Genomic DNA, 20,462 nt, shown 5'->3' on the forward strand with positions numbered 1-20,462 from the left:
CAAACAATACAGGCTATTTCCACATGGTGCAGGCTGCCATATAGAACTAGATTATAAAATCCTATTACTGGGGCTCAGTGGGTAAGATGAGTTACTGGTCTTGCAAATGACTTAGGTTCAGTAAGCTTATGGAGGGCATTTCAAATCCAAAACATAACTGCCCTGGTTTGCTTCTCTCTTGTGATAAAATACTGACCAAAACCAACTTGGGGAGTAAAGGGTGGATTTGGTTTGCATGTTACAATATATCATGAAGTCAAGGCAGGAGCTCACACAGGAACCTGGAGGCAGAAACTGAAGCAGAGACCCTTGGGGAACACTGCTCACTGGCTCATTCCCAGGCTATATTCAGGTAACTTTCTTCCACAGTCTAGGCCACCTTTCTAAGAATGGTGCCACCTGCAGTGAACTGGGCCCTTCTGCATCAATTGCCAATCAAGAATATGCTTCACAGACATGCCCACAGGCCAATTGGATGGAGGCAATCCCTCAACCGAGGTTCCTCTCCCCAGGAATGTCAAACTGATAACTGACACTAACCATGACGGTGACATTCAGCTCCTGGCCCTCAGGGACCCATATCCATTTAGAAATGGGAGGTTCATTCAGTCTCCCTCTAAGAGTCCTCCATAGTCTTAACAGTTCAGCATGAGTGGAAAGGCCGACTTCAAAATCTCCTCGGAAACTCAAAGCAAACTCTTAGCTCTGAGCCCTTGGAAACAGAGGAACAAGGCCCACACTCCCAAGATAAAGTAGTTGGCTACAGAAGAGTTATTTCTATTGCGAAAGGGAAGAGAGGGGCCATAGCAAGAACAAAACCCAGCAGAACAAACATTCCACCTGTCGTTGCATGGACAGCATCTGGGGACACAGTGGCAACGTGCTATGATGCTCACTGGCTGGTGCTGTGGCTGCCCGCTCCCCAACACTTTCCTTAGCTGTTAAGAGGAGTCTGTGGGGGACGGGTATAAAAGAACCTGAGCTAGCCATGCATTTCAGATGGGTTCCCACTCCGCCACCGTGTTCGTCTTTGGTGACTAAAGAATGAATTTATTGGTCTGCTCTGTTATTAACCTTGGTGATTCCCTGCAGATCTCAATTTTCTTGCTTTATTTTCCCCAAATTTACCAAGTTAGTCACGCTCTTTGTCTTAAAACCTAGTTTCGCAATTTCACTCATCTGACTTGTTAAGTTTTCTTTTGGGGCTGGAAAAGCGGTTCAGTGGTAAGAGCACTTGATGCTTTTGCAGAGGACTGGGGTTTGGTTCTCAGCCCTCACATGGCTCCTCAAGAACTGTTTGTAACTCCAGTTGCAGGGGAATCTGGCATCGTCTTCTGACCTTGCCAGGCATCAGGCATGTGCGCATACATGCTTTCAGGCAGAGCGCCCACCTACAGTAAAAAGTTTTCTTCTGCTTTCCTTGTCAGAGTCCCCATTAATTTTAACTTCCAACCTAGAGTTCCTGTCAGACTCCTCCCCTGGGCACATTATTCTGCTTCCTGCCCTACGACTCCAATTATTCCTTCAGTGTAGATGGCTCCTGAGTCTCTCTTCAGCTTGGCATTCTCCCTTGTGTTTCAACTCACACATCGGTTGACCTGAGAGACACAAATCCACTCGTGAGTGCTCAGTACGTTCCAAATGCTTTGTGTCCCTCCCCACAATCACTTCCTTTTGGAATCCATCACTTAGTGAGGGACACTGCCTCTCACCAGTTGCCATGATAGAAACTCATTATTTACACAGAACTTTTCCTGTTCTTTGGCTTCACCTGGCCTCCAAGTCGGGAGACATCTGTCTCCTAAAACACCTGTCTATCTACTACGACTTCCCTGACTGTACAGAAATAGGAAGATGGCAAGGATGTAACTGCCTTACATTCATGTGACTTCCTTTGTGCTATCTTCCAAAGCCTGCATTTTCTCCTCTCCTCTCCTCTCCTCCCCTCCCCCTCCCCTCCCCTCCTCTCCTCCCCTCCCCTCCCCTCCCCTCCCCTCCTCTCCTCCCCTCCCCTCCCTTCCCCTCCTCTCCTCCCCTCCCCTCCCCTCCCCTCCCCTCCCCTCCCCTCCTCTCCTCCCCTCCCCTCCCCTCCTCTCCTCTCCTCTCTTCTTTTCTCTTCTTTTCTCCTCTCCCCTCCCCTCCCTTCCCCTCCCCTCCCCTTCCCTCCCCTCCCCTCCCCTCCTCTCTTCTTTTCTACTCTCTTCTCCTCTCCTGTCCCTCCTCCCCTCCCCTGCCCACACTCTGTTTCCCTTGTGCCTGGAAGAATTTTCTCCATTATGCTTTCAGGCATCTTCCCCAGTACCCATCTCTCCCCAGGCGGGTACCAGCACCCCTCCAGTGCAGCACTCTGTACCCACCTGCAGGAGTGCCATGCCTACCCACACTGTTATGGCTCGGCACTCTTTCCAGGACACTGTGAGTATTAAGAGGGGGAGATGACTATCCTCCTTTCCATTGTTGCCACTTTGAGGCCTGCACCTACCAGGGATTCAAAAGCTGCTTCTAATGAATGGAAGGTTAGTGGCATAAAAGGCAGAGGGTAGAGACCTCTCTTCCTTACTTGGCAGATTACATCATGAGCAAATTTCAAACTTAGCAACTTCTGGTGAGGAGCAAAGCTAAAGCGGAAGCCACTTCCCTCTTTTTTTGGTTCTGAGATTGGAACAGGAGTAGGAACCGCTTCCTCTCACCAATCCTGAGAACTTCCTTCCAGCCCTGACCATCCTGTCTCTGCTCCGCGCCTTGGTTAGCTTTTGTTTTTGAGAAGATGACGGAAGTTGGAGAAGGGATGAGAAAGATGTGTGTGTATGTGTATGTGTCCATGCCTGTGTGTGTATGTGTGTGCAGGTATACAAGTGCATGCATATGTGTGTGTGTGCATGCATGAATGTACCTGCATGTGTGTGTGTGTGTGTGTGTGTATGTGTGTGTGTGTGCAGAGCATTTGTGTATGGCCAAGGAATGAAAACTACAGTTTCCAAGGTGGTGAGATGTTCCCTCTGATTCCTTGGCTTGAGTTCTTGTACATCTGAAGTATATGAGGGCAGCCATTCTCTTGACAAAGTGCTGCTTGAGACCAGAGACAAAGGGATGCATCAACTTCAGACACTGTGTCCTATTTTTATCTACAGACATGCTGAGCTGCGTTCGTAGCTGTGCTGGGACATATGTGGCCCACAGACTTGAACGCTTTCTAGACTCCATCTGAGGGGGGAAAGTGGGGTGGGCCCCTTCTTAGGAATATGCTAAGAGCCTTCTGGAGGGAGGCTTCTGAGTGTGGGGCTTGCTGTGAAGTTTGGCGCTGGAAATCATCATCCCCCCCCTTTTTTCTTATTTGTGTATTTAGAAGTTCTTGCAACTACTTTTGGATATTCAAAAAAGAATAAGGATGGCCATTGAGATAGCTCAGCAGGTAAAGGTGCTTGCTGCTAAGCCTAATGACCTGAGTTCTAACCCTGGAACCCACAGGATAGAAGGAGTAGGCTGATGTTGCTAATTCTAATCGCCAAAATACACCATGCCATGTCATGTCATGTCATGTCATGTCATGTCACATAAAGACACATGCACACCCAGAGACACACACAAACACATAAGTACATGTAACAAAAATTTCAAAATGATGCAGGAAAATGAAAGCATTGACATGCTCATTATCGCTGAATGTGTTCCTTTGATCCTAGAACTAACAATATTAGGATAATCCCCAAAGCTTAGCACTTCTTAGGTGTCTAATTTTGCTGTCTATTCATATTAAATGCAAGTAGCACTGGATACTTTGCTAAAAGTGAGGCCTGGTGGGATCCAGGACGATGCTGCTGCAGTGGACTGACGAGGGAGTCCTGCTATAGCCCTTGGTGTTTGATGCATTGTTTATATTTTTTTCATCACAAATGCTACCTTTTGTAGACCCTGTAAACAATACTGCTCTTCTGCAGTGTGTCTTTCTCCGTTTGATTTGCTACCTGCTTCTCCTATAATACAAAGTACTGGATCTCTGCTGCAGGCCCAGTTCCCTTTCTCACAGAGAAGCTGAACTGCAGGGTTGGGGATTTCATGGGCCAATTGAGTTGTAACTTTTTAATGCTTTAGGTTCAGTAGGACCTGGAGACCCTGGAAGGCAGGGCTCTGGGGAGACAGAGCGCTTGTCAGAATTACAATGATCTATATTTAAAATCTCAGACAGTAAGACACTTCAAACTTCACACTTGAGAGCTACAAAGAGAGACCGTGGGGGAGAGAGCTGTGTTTGTCTGGAGAAGCTGTGCAGCTATGGGAAAGGATAATAAAACAAGAGAATATAGTGAACATTTGCCAAAAAATCAGGGTGTGGTTCACAGAGTGCTAATCTAGAGTTGTCCCCACGTGATTATTATAATAATTAAAACATTAACAGTTTGCATGCTGCCTCTTCTTTCATGAAAATTAAAATCTACCTAATGTGGCATCAGCTTCAGGTGACTATGAGACACCATGAGGGGCGTGGCTGGGTGTGAGTGGCAGGTGATAGTTCAGTGATAACGATCATGCCTGATACACAGAAGGGTCTGGGTCCTATCCCCAGCATGGCCAAAATCAATACAAAGTCAAACATAAACACCATGTAGAATTTGCAAGAGTCAAGGATGGCTGCTGTGCAGGGTTGGCCTGTCCGCAATAATGTAACCACCTAACAACAGTCATAGGAAGAGCGGCTTCGGGATAGCTTTCTGCAGGTCTTTGAGCAGAACAGACTGAAATCAAAGAAGCCTACACATCTGCAATTGCCTGACCAGATAGATGCAGCAGGCTTCTCTCAGCTCATAAAGATAACCTGACTGAAAAAGGCCAAGAAGAGCTGCCAGGGTCCCCAGCACAGGGCACTTCCTGCAGACTTGGCTCATGTAAGATGCCCCAAATCACGCTACCCTAATTACTGTTGATAAAAGTGAACTCAGCCTTATCCAGTCATTGTATCAGGACTCGTGTTAAAGAAGCGTCCCTTTGGGGGTGAGCATGGAGGAAGGGCTCGAGGAGACCCCAATGACTGCAGAGGACAATCTAGACAGTTAGTCTGGTTCTCAGGAACTAGGTGTGGGATAACTTTACTGGTCATACTGGCTTTTCCTTCCCTCCGTCTATTCCATTAATAAATACATGCAGCCACCATATCAAAGCATGAGCTGCAGGTTTGTCTTCCCAAAATAGAACATTCCTAATCACTGTTATTTAACTCCCTTCAGAAACACTCTTCTTAATTAGTCAGGTTAGTTGAGAATGGGGGGGAGGAGCGGAGCAGGCAGTGGGAGACCAGTCATGTCGTTTCCCCAGGTTGGTATAGTGGCCTCCCTATAGAACAAATTTGGGTGTTATAAAGAGTACTGGTGTATTGAAGGAGGCTGCTTGTTCTTTCCTGCCACCCAGAACTGAAATAACAATGCAGAAACTGTATTAATTAAATCACTGCTTGGCCCATTAGCTCTAGCTTCTTATTGGCTGACTCTTACATATTAATTTAATCCATTTATATTAATCTGTGTATTGCCACATGGCTGTGGCTTACCGGCTAAAGTTCTGCCTGGCTCTGGCAGGGCTACATGGCTTCTCTCTGACTCCACTCTTCTTTCTCCCAGCATTCAGTTTCATTTTCCTCGCCTAGTTCTGTTCTACCCTATCAGGCCAAGACAGTTTTCTTTATTCATTAACCAATCATATTCGCAGCATACAAAGGGGAATACCACATCACTGGTGCCCACAGTTCTGTGGTCAAGCAACATATTCAACATAACTGCATGCGGGGCTGGAGAGATGAGTCAGCAGTTAAGAGTACATGCGCCTCCCCTCCAGAAGAACTGACTGACTTTGGTTCTTAACACCCATGTCAAGCGACTCAACATCCACCTGTAATTCCAGCTCCAGGGCATTGGATACACGTGACCTCCTCAGCACCTTTGTTCAGGCACACATACACACATGCACATACTTACAAATACAACACATCTTTACAGAATGGGACTGCTTGACTTACTTCCCCTATTGCTGTGATCATATTCCTGAGAAGAAGCAATATAAGGGAAGAAAGTTTATTTCTGTCTTGGTAGGGAAGGCATGGCAGTAGGAATGTGAGACAATAAACTAACCAGAATGGCCACATTGTATCTACAGTCAGGAAGTAGAGAATAGACCAGAAGTGGGGCCTGACTCATTTCTTCCAGCAAGGCTCCACCTTCTAAAGGTTCCACAATGAAGCAGAAGGAATGTTCAAATGCATGCACCTGTGGGGCACTCATGTTCAACATCCTTAGCAAAGGCTTGGTGTTGGAGCAGGAAGCCTGGGTTAGAGGGCTTCCTCCAATGCTCTTCTGTGTGACTCTGGCAAGCTGTTTAACCTTTCCAGGCCTCAGCTTTCTCCCTGATAACTCACAGGTGAAGATACTATCTCCTTAGCAATGTTTCTGGTTGTTTGAAGACCAGATATGGTTCTTAGTGAGAAATCTGTGTTACAGAAAAGGGCTGGAAGATGTCGGTTGGTCCCAGATGGTCTAGAATTGGAGCCTGGTGCATGAAGGACCCTGAGTCTCCTGCTGACCATGACAGCTATGCATGTTTATTTCTGTCCATACAGATATGTTCTGGGATGATGTTCTGGTTAGTTTATTGTACACTTGACATAAACTAGGGTCATCTGGGACAAGGGGACATTAATTGAGAAAATGTTCCCATCAGATCAGCTTCTAGGTAAGTCTATTAAGTGTATTTTCATGATTAATAATAGATGTGGGAAGGCCTAGCCCACTGTGGGCAGGTGTTTCTGGATTGTATAATAATAGAATTGGGTAAGCCGGGGGGAGAAAGTCAGTGAGCAGCAGCCCACCATAGCCTCCGCTTCAGTTCCTGCCCCATGTTCTTGTCTTGAGTTCTTGCCCTGACTTCCTTTATGATGAATGGTGTGCTGGAAGATGAGACACCGCCCCCACCTTCCCAAGTTGATTTTTGGTCACTGTCTTTATCATAGCAATAGAAAGCAAATTTAGACGGAATAGGGCACTGGGGGCTGTGGTGAGACTTATGCTAAGCTCATTGCTACTTTCCTTTAAAAACTAACTTAGCCTCTGTTGATCCCTCTCACCAGTCTTAGCTACATGTTCGCTTTCGAAATCAGAGGTTAAAAGCACACACCCCTTCCTCATCCTTCCCATCCTCCTCCTGATCCTTCTGTCTCCCTTTTCCCTGTCTTCTTCATGGATCCCTTTTCTTTTTATTCCTCCTCATCTTCCTTTATCCTCCTCCTCATCTTCCTTCTTCCTTCTTCCTCTTTCTCCTCCTTGTTCTCCCCCTCCATCCTCTCCTTGCCTTCCTTGTCCTCCACTCTCCCCGTCTTCCTGTCCTCCACTCTCCTTGTCATTTTCCTCCTTTATCCTCATCCTGTCCCCCTCCTTTTCCTTCATGGTGCTGGGGATAAAACCTTTGGCTTGGCACACTTCAGGCAAATGAACTATTCTCACCCTTCAATGTCTAAACTATCACCCAAAATTCAACCGCTAAAGACACACTTAAATATATAGGCACAAAATAAAAATACAACATGAGATTTAAAAATAATGTGAAAGTGGAATTTATTATGGTTTATTTATAGAAACACCAATAATAACTGACTGTCCAATAAAACACGATCACCTCAATAATAGAGCATTGTGCAGCCACTAACATATGACTACAGAAAAGTATTTAATATCATGAGAAATGTTAGTGATATATGACTGAGAAAAGTCGATTTTAAATTGAAATATCAAAATACCAACTGATTTATATACTTAAATAACTTACAGACCTTTTTTCCTTCTTTTTAATTGTGGTATAAATATCTAACACAAGTGTTCCCACCTTAGCTATTTGCAATGTACAGTTTAGGAGCGGTAAGTAGAATTGGTCTGTTGAGTATCACATCTTCAGAATGCTTTCTCTTGCAAAATGGAAACTTACAGCCTATTAAAAGTACTTTTCAGACAGGCCTGGGGACATTTAAACTCTGCTACTTAGGTGGGAGGATTTGAGGTTCAAGACTTTCCTGGGATCTCCAAACATGTTCAAGGCCATGGGCAATCTAGTGAGGTCCTGTTTCAAAGGAAAACGTGGTAAGAGGGCCGGACATGAAACTCCTTACTTGGTAGGGCGCCTGCTTAGCCTATTGGAAGCTGTAGATTTACTCCTTAGTAACACACAAGTGTATACACACGCACACACACACACACACACACACACACACACGCAAAACCCTAGCTGGGCATGGAAATGGTGGACACACTTGTAATCACAGTAACTGGGAGTCTGAAGCAGGAAGGTCACAAGTTCTAAGTCAGTTGGGGCTGCACAGTGAGATCCTGTCTCTTGAACTTTGCAAAAGAAAAAGTATGTTCTATTCCAGCCTCTGACAAATGTCCTTCTATTGCCTGCTTTAGGAATTTGACTACTACAGCTACCCCAGTGTGCGCTAGTTTGAAAGACAATAGCCCCCAAAGGGAGTGTCCCTATTAGGAGGTGTGGCTTGTTGGAGCAGGTGTGGCCTTGTTGGCTGAAGTGTGTCACTCTGGGGGTGACTTTGGTGTCTCTTTTGCTCAAGCTTCTCTCAGTGTTACAGAAAGATCATTTCCTGTTGCCTGCAAGAGAGAGGCCTCTGCGCTCCTTCTCCAGAACCATGTCTGCCTGCATGCCACCATTGTTCCAACCATGATGATAATGGATTGAACCTCTGAATTGTAAGTGAGCCACCTCAATTAAATGTCCTTTTTAAGAATTGCCATGATCATGGTGTCTCTTCTTAGGAATAGAAATCCCAATTTAGACACCCAGGTAAGGGAACCCATGTACCGCTGGACTTTCCATGACTGGTTAGTAACCGCAATACAGGCTCAAGCTTCTTCCTTTTTTTTTTTTTTTTTTTTTGGTTTTCCAAGACAGGGTTTCTCTGTGAAACAGTAGACCAGGCAGGCCTCGAACTCACAGAGCTCTGCCTGTCTCTTTCTCTTTAAGGCTCAGTAATATTGCATTGTATGTTCTGATGGCTGGTCTTGATTATCAGCTTCATAGGATCTAGAATCACATATTGAGAGAGAATTGCTTTGAATGTATTGATTCGTTTAATCTTGTCTATAAAGCAGATTATTTTACTGATGAAGGGGGATAAGCAGAGATTTTTGTTGGGAACACCAGCTAGTTCCCAAATAACCATGCAGAGACTTAATGATAATTATAAATGATTAGTCAATAGCTTAGGCTTGTGACTAACTAGCTCTTACACCTTAAACTAACCCATATTTCGTATCTAAGGTCTACAATGTGGCTATGGCCTGTTACCTCCTTTTTTACATGTCCTGCTTTCTCTGCACCTGGCTTGCCACTCCTGAGACTTCGTTCTTCTTCTTCCCAGTGTCCTCCTAGTCTGGCTCTCTTGCCTAAGCTATAGGCCAGTCAGCTCTTTATTAACCAATGAGAGTAATACATATTACAGTGTACAAAGGTTATTCCATAGCCGGGAGCTCCAAAATAACACTAAATTCAGCTATTCACAGAAACACTGAGCATAGACGAGGCCCATATTTTCCCAAACTATCTTGTGCAGAGGCCAATTAGAGGACATTCTGTTTGTTTGTACTTGTTTTTTCAAGACAGGGTCTCACTATGTAGCTCTGTCTGTTCTGGAACCAACTGTGTAGACCAGGTAGGCCTCAAACTCATAGAAATCTACCTGGCTCTCCCTCCCGAGTGCTAGGATTAAAAGTATGCTCTACTATGCCTGGAAAGAAGAGTACTTTTTAACTTACAAAAGTATGTACACACACAGACACACATACAGAGAAAGACAGACAGACAGACGGACAGACACACACACACATGCACAGCTTTAATGATGGCCTTAATGGAGAAAGTACCCCAGGATTCTTCTGTGCTTAGGCTAATGATATTTAAGTCTTCTGCACTGTGCATTTACTCAGTTTTAAATTTGGATCCTTCAAATTTCTAAAAATACCAGTTGGGGACTGCAGACATAACATTGGTTTATCCAGAGACTTTGGGGAGGCTGATTTGATTTGCATAGGTTTGTTTCATATCATGTCAACAGCAGGTAAAATCTTAGTGCCCACCCACCGCATACCCAAAGCCATTTCATAAGTGTTTTCAGGGTTTCCCCCAAGCCTACAGCTTGAATCTAGACCTTACACACACGAGGCAAGTCTGTCCTCTGCCTTGGAGCCGCACCTTCAGCCCAATTCGAGGCTATTTAAAGAGGAAGTTATGACCCATAAAAGTCTACATGGCTTCCCTCTGTTCTCTGAGAGTGAATGTCCTTCAGCTAGGAAATAAGGAGATGAACATGATGATTTTTTTTTTTCTTCCCATCTTTTGGTCAGCACTGGGGATTAAACCTGGGGTCTTTCACATGGCTAGGCAAGTGTTTTCTCATGGAGTTCCATCATCAGTATCTTTTGATGTTTTTTTAATAACAACATTTTCAATTAGTGCATCTGTCAGAGGACACCGTCACCGTGGAACCTAAATGCACAGGATTCTGCTGAACATACACACTATATTACTGAGGCTAGGGGAGAGGGACACACAAGCTCAGATGTATCTCCGATCGTACTGAATTGACACAGCATGCACAATAAATTATTTTTGCTATTGGGAAGGTCTATTTTTACAATCGAATCTTTTTTTTTTTCTTTTTCTTTTCCAGAGGGAGAGCACAGCAGTGTTGTTGGCTTCCTTGGTCAGTTCCCACTCTCATCCTCCTCAGGGTCCCACTGCTGTCTTTGTTCCACCATTGAGAAAACTCAGGCGGAGAGTTTTCTAAGGTGCTCAGTCAAGTTCACCCTGCTGAGATGTGCCAGAGCCAGGGAACCTAAGACTGCAAACACCTAGAACTTGTGTTTTTAAGCAGGACATTTTTTTTTGTTTGTTTCAGATGCCTTAGTCCTGGCGAAATGTATGTAGGCCCACGGAAATGGTGGTCTGAAAAGAGGACACTGGCCGTGAAGGAGACGCTGTGGGCTCTTCTGGGCTGCAGCAGGCTTTTGCCCAGGGTTGTGATCTTGCAGCGACCCCTTTGCAGGGGTTGCCACAGATCTAGAAGATCACACAAGGAATGAAGTGTGACTTTAAGGTGCAGATGACCAGCAAGTCAGCCTCAGGGTGAGAAAGCAGAGGCCAGGAAAGACTAGGGAAGGCTGTAATGCTTTATGGCTTACTAATGAATTCCATTTTATAGCCCAACTCCCTTAAGTTGTCTCTTCCTGTGATTAATTCCCGTCCCCCAGTTCCCTTTAAGGGTTGTTGATAGGGAGTGTGCAGTGTTGACTGAGGAAAACGTACTAATGCATGTTCTCCTCAGCCAGAGATAACCCCGCGTTAAACATGACGAATGCATCTTTTACAAGAGGAGATACCATCGGGAAGGGAACTCAGGGTGTGCGCGTCAGACCCCAGGTAAACGGCCATGGCACTTCAATCTCTCTCTCTCTCTCTCTCTCTCTCTCTCTCTCTCTCTCTCTCTCTCCCTCTCCTGGTCATTTTGAACAGTGGAAGCAGCCTGTCAGTGTTTTTACCAAAACGTGACTCAGTTCAGCTCTGTAAACAACTGAAGTGACTGTTGCATTCCGGATTTAATCACCCCATTCCCATCAAACTATTCCGCACCTATTTCTTCCCTCCTTAACAATGAGACAAAGAAGCCAGATTCCCATGAAACTGCACAGCTCTGGTCATTAAATTACACAGGATTAGAAGCGACTTCCTTGGAAGACTAAAGAACTTTAGTTCTCCTCGTGTATGCTTGTGCGTAGACTCACACAGACTTGGAAGGAGAACAGAGATGTTTTTCTGGGGAGGATTATGCACTTAGTAATGCGACTCTTGTTGCCTCCATCCCAGACTTCTTCATTTGGGCCCCGGCCACCACAATACACAGACTGAAAACACCAGTCACTCTGGGTGTTATTTATAGGGTTGTGCTTGTTTAGCGCTGAGAAAGCCCTAGATCAGGAGGGGCCATGTGTGCTGGCATCTTGGTTCAGGCTCACCAGGGATGCCCACCCCATCTCGGTGCCCATTTGAAAATAGAAACAAAGAGAGAACTGCTGACGTCGCCAATCCAGCTTCTTCCAGCTTTTAAAAGAGAGCTTGGCCACGCTGGCAGGAGAACAGTGTAACGAGGGGGAAAAAATAAAACAACCCCTCTCTCCCAGAACTGATAACCAAATAAAATACTGTTCTATTTTCTGTCTAATAAGCACAAGGAGTTCCATAACTCCCTTGATTAAGCATATTATCCTGCTTCAGGAAGTCAGTTTGATTTATGCGAAAAGTGATTTGGACATACTTTCTCCGGCCGTGGAGATTTCATAATTCCTGGTGTACGTCTGGAAAATCTCCCCTCGTCATGAGTCCAAACCAAATTAATGTCTTCCAGAATGACCTGAGGAATTAATGAGGTTCCCGCTGTCAGTTCTGCCCATCCAGGGTCAAGTAAATCATTTGCTGGCTCTCGGGCCCCTGTTGCTTCGCTGCCTCTCTGACTCCACATTCAATGATAAGGCCTTTGCCCAAGCCTTTGAAATACAGCATCACCGACACTCTCCGTTCATCTGCTGGGACATATTTTAAGTTCTGCTTCTCTGTCTGCTGTAAACTCAGCCTTTAATGGAGCCAGTAATTGCTGATAAATGGGGTATCAATGAAGCCAGCACACCAGAAATTTCCCCATTCTTTTCTGCTGATGCGTGCTGTTTAGATCTACTCTGACATTACCTCAAATTATTGTGTGCCTAGCTCTTTCCTTCCCCAACTTGTGTTTTTTTGGGTGAAGTCTTTACTTATTTTTTTTACTTCTTATTTCCCACCATCCCTCTCCCCCTCCCTCTTTTTTCCCCCTCTTTCCTCCTCCTCCTCCTGGATAAACTGAAGCTGGACACTAAGAAGCTTTTCTAGGGTGTTTTCTTCTTCTTACCAGAAACTGTAGTTTTGAATGTGTGCATATACACACACACATACATATATGTGCCCATGTGTATGTGTGAATACATGGGTTTTCATGCATATGGAAGCTAGAGGTCAACACTGGATGTCTTACTCAATTATTTTCCATGTTTATTATTATTATGGCAGAGCCTTCGGCAAGAGTAGCTGACCAGCAAACCCCAGGCATCCTCCTGTCCTGGTCTCCTTAGAACTGGGATTACAGGTACCTGTTTATATACTCAGCTTTTTACATGGGTGCTGAGGACCCAAATTTAGGTGGGGGGGGCAAGCCTCTTACCAACTAAGCAATCTCCCCATCCACGTGTTTCTCTGTTCTTTTCCAACCGTCACCCTGACTGGCTCCCTTGGTGACCTCAACCATGCGATCACTGGGAGGTGTCAAGCACTCTGAAGGCGACTCACCTGCCACCCCTGGGATGGCACTGCACCGTTAGCGTCTGCTGCTCACCTCCATTGCTCTTCCTTCACGACTCAGCTTTTCTAGGCTCCCTTCTCTCTTCCTCACCTTTGTGCTCCATGTGAGCCGGTGAGAGCATCGCAGCTGCTGCTGAGACAGGGGATGCCTCCCTTACATCAGGCTGTATATCCAGAGGACCTTGAGCCTGATGCTCTCCAACTCTCCTTCCAAACCAGAAAAAGTGCAAAAAGCGCTTCGACCAGCTACAGGGACATAGACATATCCATAACATATTCAGATGTCCCCCTATTGTCATTGGCAGACCAGATGCCTGGAGGAAGTGGTCTCCTAGATCTTCTGGTGGTGACTGGCGTTCAGGTCCTGAGCCCAGAAGTCATTGGAAAGAAGGGAAAGGTCACTTCTTTAAATGAGAAGAAGGAGCCCATACACTACGAGTGAGTGTGAGTGAGTGTTTTCCATTTCAAGAGGTGAGGTCCCCAGAGGTTTATCAGTGGGGCCTGTCAGTTGTCTGAGAAGCCCTCTCCTGCTGTGTGACAGTCACTCCTACTCCTGGAAGCAAGAATGTTCCTCACTGTGATGCTGTCATGTGACTGTATTGTTACAGTTGGAAAGGAAAACCTGCATCCATGAATGTGAGCCCAGGAGGGTCACTGTGTTCTGTGAGGCTCAGCTTTGCGTCAGTGGCGTGTCACTGGTGTGTGGGTGAGCTAGTGAACAAGCATCAGTGCCTAGATGAATGGGTGTGAACGAATGAGCAGATATGTCAGGAATCTAGTGAGAAGCATGCTTTTGGATTGTCAGTGGCGTCTCTGGAAGGTCCCAGTGGTGGGAAGTGAACCAGCTTGACTCTCGCTGAGAAGGTGGTATGTTCTGACTGGAAAGACACTCTATGAGGAGAGTAGATGTTGTGTGTGTTCCCCATGGGGGTTAGAGGTAGGGTCAGCCAAGGCAAACAGTCTGCATAGGGCCTTGGTGCTGTACTCAGCCTTGTAGCCTCCACATAGAAGGCTAGAAGCTGGATAGCATCCTTTCCCTCAACATGTGATGTTAGTGCAGGCTCTCTCACCTTCTCTCTTCTTTCCTCTTTCCGTTTTCTGTCATGAACTGAACTGGACACTGCCAGATTCATATGGTGAAGGCTTAAATGCCAGTGAAACTCTGTGTGGAGACTTGGATTTTGGAACATAATTAAGATAAAATAATTTTTGTGAAAATTGTATCCTTAATGGGATAGGATTGGTAGTTTAAGAAAAGAAATCTCTGTTGGCCAGGAGGTGGTGGTTGGTGCACGCCTTTAATCTCAGCACTTGGGAGGTGGAGGTAGGCGGATTTCTGTGAGTTTGAGGTCAGCCTGGCTAACAAAGAAAGTTCCAGGATATCCAGAGCTGTTACATAGAGAAACCTTGTATTGAAAACAAAACAACAATAAAAATTGCTGTGTCTCCATGTACTCACTGAGACAAGAATACAGGAAACAGCTCAGTGTTACACAGGCTAACACCTTAATTTTAGACTTTCCAGCCTCCGAAACCATGAGAAATGAATTTCTACTGCTTGGGTCACACAGTCGAAGTCAGCTGTGTTACGGCGTATGCTGTTGGTTTGGATGGTCAACTTGAAATAGCTTGGAGTCACCTGGAAAGAGAAACTTAACGAGGAATTATCTAGATCAGGTTGGTTCATGGGAATGTCTGTGAAGGATTCTCATGATTGCGAACTGATCTCGGAAGACCCAGGTCACAATGGGCAGAATATTCCCTAGGTAGGGTCATGAGCTGGATAAGACAGGAGACAGCTCAAGAGGAAGCAAGCAGGCAGCATGGTGGCATTGGTTTCTGTTCCTGACTGTGGATGTGATGTGACGATCCGCTTGAGTTCCTGCCTTGACTTCCCTTTTATCATGGACCATATCTGGAACTGTCATCCAAATAAATTCTTCCTTAACTTACTTTCGTCCAGAGTGTTTAATCACGCAGCAGACATGAAGCTAGAGCACAGAGCAAGCTGGCTATGACATGGAAACAAAGCGGTAGTGGCCTATGTCTCGGTCAGATCAGGAAAAGAGATTTGGCAGGATGGGAGAGGGTCCTATGTTAGGCATGCGCAGAGAGAGATAAGCGCCCCACTGAGAGTTTAGGTGTCTCCAACTTGGAAGCCAGGATCAGCAACGTGATTTGGGGGCTCACTGCATCTTCAAAGGTGGCTGGAAAGGAGACTGAACCTCTTGGAAAGGGTAATCTCTAGCCTGTTGAGCAGCCTGCAGGCTATGCTGGGTGCTAAGGGTTCCCAGATTTTGGCTGCCACCCATGCTGGGGTGGGCTTTGGTGACACACTTGTCTTTGAATCGTTTCCCCTCCTGGAAGTGATGCCTCACCCGTATTTCTGTAAGTAACCCCAATAAACCTCATTGGCTCACCAAGCTGGACATGTGTGGTATCTGAGCCTTGGTTTGTCATGGTCTCCCTATTTGGAATGAGTAGACCGCATGTGGCATCTCCTGCGGGAAAGTCTTGTCACACAGCAGTCAGTATTAGCAGGTAGTCCCCAGGGGTGATCCCTAACACAGGACAGGTGTAGCTGCAGTCAGATGGGTGACGAGCAAGGCTGTGGTTATCCAGTGTGGGCCCTGGCACAGAGACTGGTTGTCTCTTTTCCTGGGTACAGATGCCCAAATCACAATGTAATGGGATTTTCTCTGCACCTGACCAGAAATTCTAGCCACCAGTGAAGTGGCAAATGCAGAGCAGGCTTGCAAGTTGTGGACACCCTGTTGGGCAATGCCCTGTTGTGACAATGCTATGTGTGTACACTTTTCCACACGCCGTGTAATCTGTTGCTACACCAACACACCTGCTCAAGGACTTGGCAGTCAGGGACTAGAGATTCCTGGGAGGGAAAGAATTGGTTTCCCAGAGGCCTCGGTTCAGGGCAAATTTAAGCAATGAAAGGCATTATGATTCATGGATCGGTGTTTGAAGTATCCCTCCCCAGCCCTGGGCTCACTCAGCACCTTCCTTTCTTTGTCTCCAAAAATGGTATCATTTCCTTACTGATTGTCAGTTCCACATGATCCTCTGTGACTGGGCAAATGAAAAATGTCTGCCTCATTATAATGTCCAGTCATACCAAATCTCTTCCAGGAAACTTTCAAAAGAAGACAACTGGATGGAAAAAAAAAAGCAAAATCAATTGCCACATTTTTTTATGGCTTTGAAGGTGCCTGTCACCAAGCCACGTCCTGTTGCACATTTCCCTGAGTTTTCCTAACCATCACTGTTACCCCATTTATCGAATCATTTTGAGGAACAAATGGCCTTATCAGGAAACAGGATTGGGTCACCCAGGAGAGGCCAGGGTGTGGGATGACCTTTGTTTGGTGGGCCATGAAGGAGAAGGTTTGAGAGATTAGGTCCAGTAGACAGATTGAGTGGTAAACGAACAGGTACCAGTCAGCAAGGGGACATATCAGCTAGCTGTGGGGTTTAGTCCAGAGTGGTAAAGGTAGCTGGTGTCTACTGGTGCTCCTCGTATCTCAAGCTCTGTTTTGTGTTCTCCACAGTCTGTCTCATACTCTGACATGGAACTGATGCTAATGAGTTGAGCACCTGCAATCTAATGCTCACTCCAACTACTCAGGTTCAAGGTTGTTAATAGAATTTCACAGGTGAAGAAACTAAAGGCTTGAGAGGTGAAGTCTTAGATCCCATGGTTAAGAAAGTGTCAGGGCATAGGTTAAATACATGGCTGACTCTAAAGTCTTCATTCTTCTTCATCTGTCACCCACTCAGACTCCAATGCACAGAAGGCTGACAGTGGTTAAAAGCATTTTTTCATTTTGCAGAGGACCAGGGTTCAATTCTCAGCACCCACATGGTGGTTCACAACTGATTCTTACTCCAGTTTCTGGGGCATATGACACCCTCTTTTGGTCTCCAATGGCACTGCATGCACATGGCACACATATACATAACTAGATAAACACTAATATGCATCAAATAAAAATTAAACAAACAAAGAAACAAACAAAAAAACACCCCAAATTCAGTGTACCTAGAGAGACTGACCAGAGAGAAGAAATATACCCAAGAAAAGATCAAACCAACTTCACTGACAGTATTCCTCCCTCTCTGGAGACCTGCCAAATGACAGCCGGGCTTTGAGATTGTTGAAGTTTAGGCCACTATGTAGTGTGCCCGTCATAGATCTGGTTGGTTGGACACTTTACACCCAAACAATAAGGAATGTAGAGTGTAGTAAGGAAGGGAGAGGGGCTAGTGTGGTTTTCAGGTGTAAAGATAATGATTTAATGAAGTAGAGGAGAAATAAGGAAGAAAGGAGAGCCGACTTGGGCACACAAAGCCACGAAGCTCATGAGCAGGAGGAAGGTGGGTGATGGGAAGAGAAATGTAGCGGTTCTAACACAAAGGATATATGAAAATGTGTTACTTTGTATACCAAGTAAAAGAGAAATAAAACCATAAATTACATAAATTATCTATAAGTGGCATTTATGTAGTAAGAATATAATCATTGGGTATTTTAATACAGGCCAGTTTAATCAACCTGCGATCCCATGGAAGACAGGAGAGCCTTATGTTTTTCTCCCCAGATAAAATCCCAGGGCCCCGGGACTTTAGCCTCATGCTTGAAATGAGTGTCTATGGAATTCTGCCTGAAAGGGCTCCAGCGGTGTCGTGGGCGGGTGCTTAACCAAAAAGAGGAAGTGACTCTCGTTCTGTTGATGGGAAGTTCAGTATTAGTTGTTTCTATTTGTGTGTTCATTACCTAAATGGTGTTTCAACTGTGACTTCCAGTGTTTTAAAGCGCTGCCAGTGCCTCAGGTCACACTTGCTTGAAGATTGCCTTCTGTGTCCTGAAACCTCTCCTGCGGCCTCTGTGACTTTTTGCAGCTTCCGCCTCTCTTTCAACATCAAACTCTCTTTCACTATGTCCCTTAACATGTGAAATGAGAGCGGGAAATACTGGAGGTGGAAGGGGGCAGGCTGGGAGAGGGAGGTGGGTGATGGGGAGAGAAATGTAGCGGTTCTAACACAAGGGATATATGAAAATGTGTTATTTTGTATACCAATTAAAAAAGAAATAAAACCATAAATTACATAAATTATCTACAAGTGACATTTATGTAGTAAGAATATAATCATTGGGTATTTTAAAAAAGATTTATTTGTATTTTTACTTATGTGTATGTGTCTGTGTGAGTGTGAGCCACGTGTATGCAGGGACTGGAGGAGGGTAGAATAGGGTATTAAATTCTCTGGAGCTGGAGTTATAGGTAACTGTGAGCCACTTCCTCTGGAGTTGCTGCAAGAGCTCTTACCCGCTCCACAAGCACTGATACTGATTTAACCAAACATGATTCGTTATCAATATATTAGGAGTAGACTCAGGGGAGGTGTGTACAGGTCAGGGGTGAATTACAGTATAACTAATGTTTTGTCTTCCATTGTAGTAAATGATTTTTAAGTTGAAATATGAACAAATATGAAATATGAAAACAGAGTATGAAACAGACAAAAGAACCAAGAACTCTCAGTTTTAGGAGGTAGGTATTGCTGAGTAACAAGGAAGCCTGAGATGCAGTACTTTCAAGTAACATCCAGATGCATAAGTAACAGCTCTTTCCTTAGCACAAGTGTCTGTGGTCAGCTGAATAGTTCTGCTGATTTGAGTCAAACTCAGCTGTTCCTAGCTCGGCTCACTCCTGCCTCACTTGTCCGTAGTAGCTGGCTGGTTCAGGCTGGCTTGCCTTAGCTCAATGGGACCTGTATACTGCAGAGTCGAGCCTGAGCAGAGGACTTCAGAAGGCTTTCTGGAGCTGAGCCTGGGCCTTGCACGGTATCAGTCCTGCTGTATCTTATTAAACAAAGCCATCTATAGGGAACTCATGTACAAAGAATGGGGAAACAGTGCTCCTCTTTCTCCCTTTTTCACGTTGCAATGGGATAGGTACAGGCATGGGAAGCAGCGAACTGTGATCATTTCCTCAAACATTTCTACTCCATTAAGTCCTGCCTTTCATGGTCACACAGCCTCTTTAGATAGGCCTATGGTGTTCCTTTCACTCTGGGTCCCGTGACATCGTATGTCATCTTCCACGAAACTGAATTTTCTTTTGTGAGATTGAAGCCTGACTGGACTTTTGACATCACCCCAAACAGCAAGAAATTTATCAGTGGTTCATGATACAGTTTGATGAGTGGGTTCTGTACTGGGTTTCGTTTTGAGACAACAACTCATGAAGTTGCCCAAGCTGGTCTCAAACTCATGCTACTCTTGCCTTGGGAAGAGCTGCGATCACAGGTGTACGCCACCATATCTGGCTGTGGCTTTCTATTTAATTCCTTCCGTCTGTGTTCATGAGTTAGATCTCATCTGTCAGGAACACTTATTCACCTCTCCATTCATTTATTTCTTAATCAATCACATATTTATGCCAATATTGACTTTTGGCTATTTATTTTATTCTTGAGGTTAGAACCCAACACTATTTTTTAATAGCTCATATTAAGCAATTACATTCATTGAGAGATTTGTTTTTTCAGTACTAGAGTTGGCACATGCCAGGAAAGTGTTACACAATTCTTCCCCAGCCTATTGGACGCTCTTTGGGGTGGACGGCAGGATCCTATTGATTCCTACCTTTTAACTTTATCCTTTATTATGTTTTTCAGCACACTTTTAGTTTTGGATACTCTAAGCTACTCCAGGCTCATCTTACATTTTCCCTACTGTGGCCCTAGAGTCAGCCATTGTACCAAGAGTCCCTGACTCCTTCCTCTGGAGAGATGCGTTTAGAACTATGAATGTGGATATGATGTGTGCTCCTGATTCTGGACTGCCATCAGTTCTCGCTTCTCAGAGCAGGCAGTGTTAGGAGATGTCTGTATCTCACTTGTTTTTATTCTGCAGTGATAAAAGTTCCCAATATTTCAGTTGGCTTTTGGGAACCTATTCCCCATGCAGTGTTACCTTGCCCAGCCTTGATGCCCTGCAGCAACTTGATGTACCA

This window comes from Myodes glareolus, chromosome 5 (assembly GCF_982192425.1).
Source record: "Myodes glareolus chromosome 5, mMyoGla1.1, whole genome shotgun sequence".
In the NCBI taxonomy this organism is placed as follows: Eukaryota; Metazoa; Chordata; class Mammalia; order Rodentia; family Cricetidae; genus Myodes; species Myodes glareolus.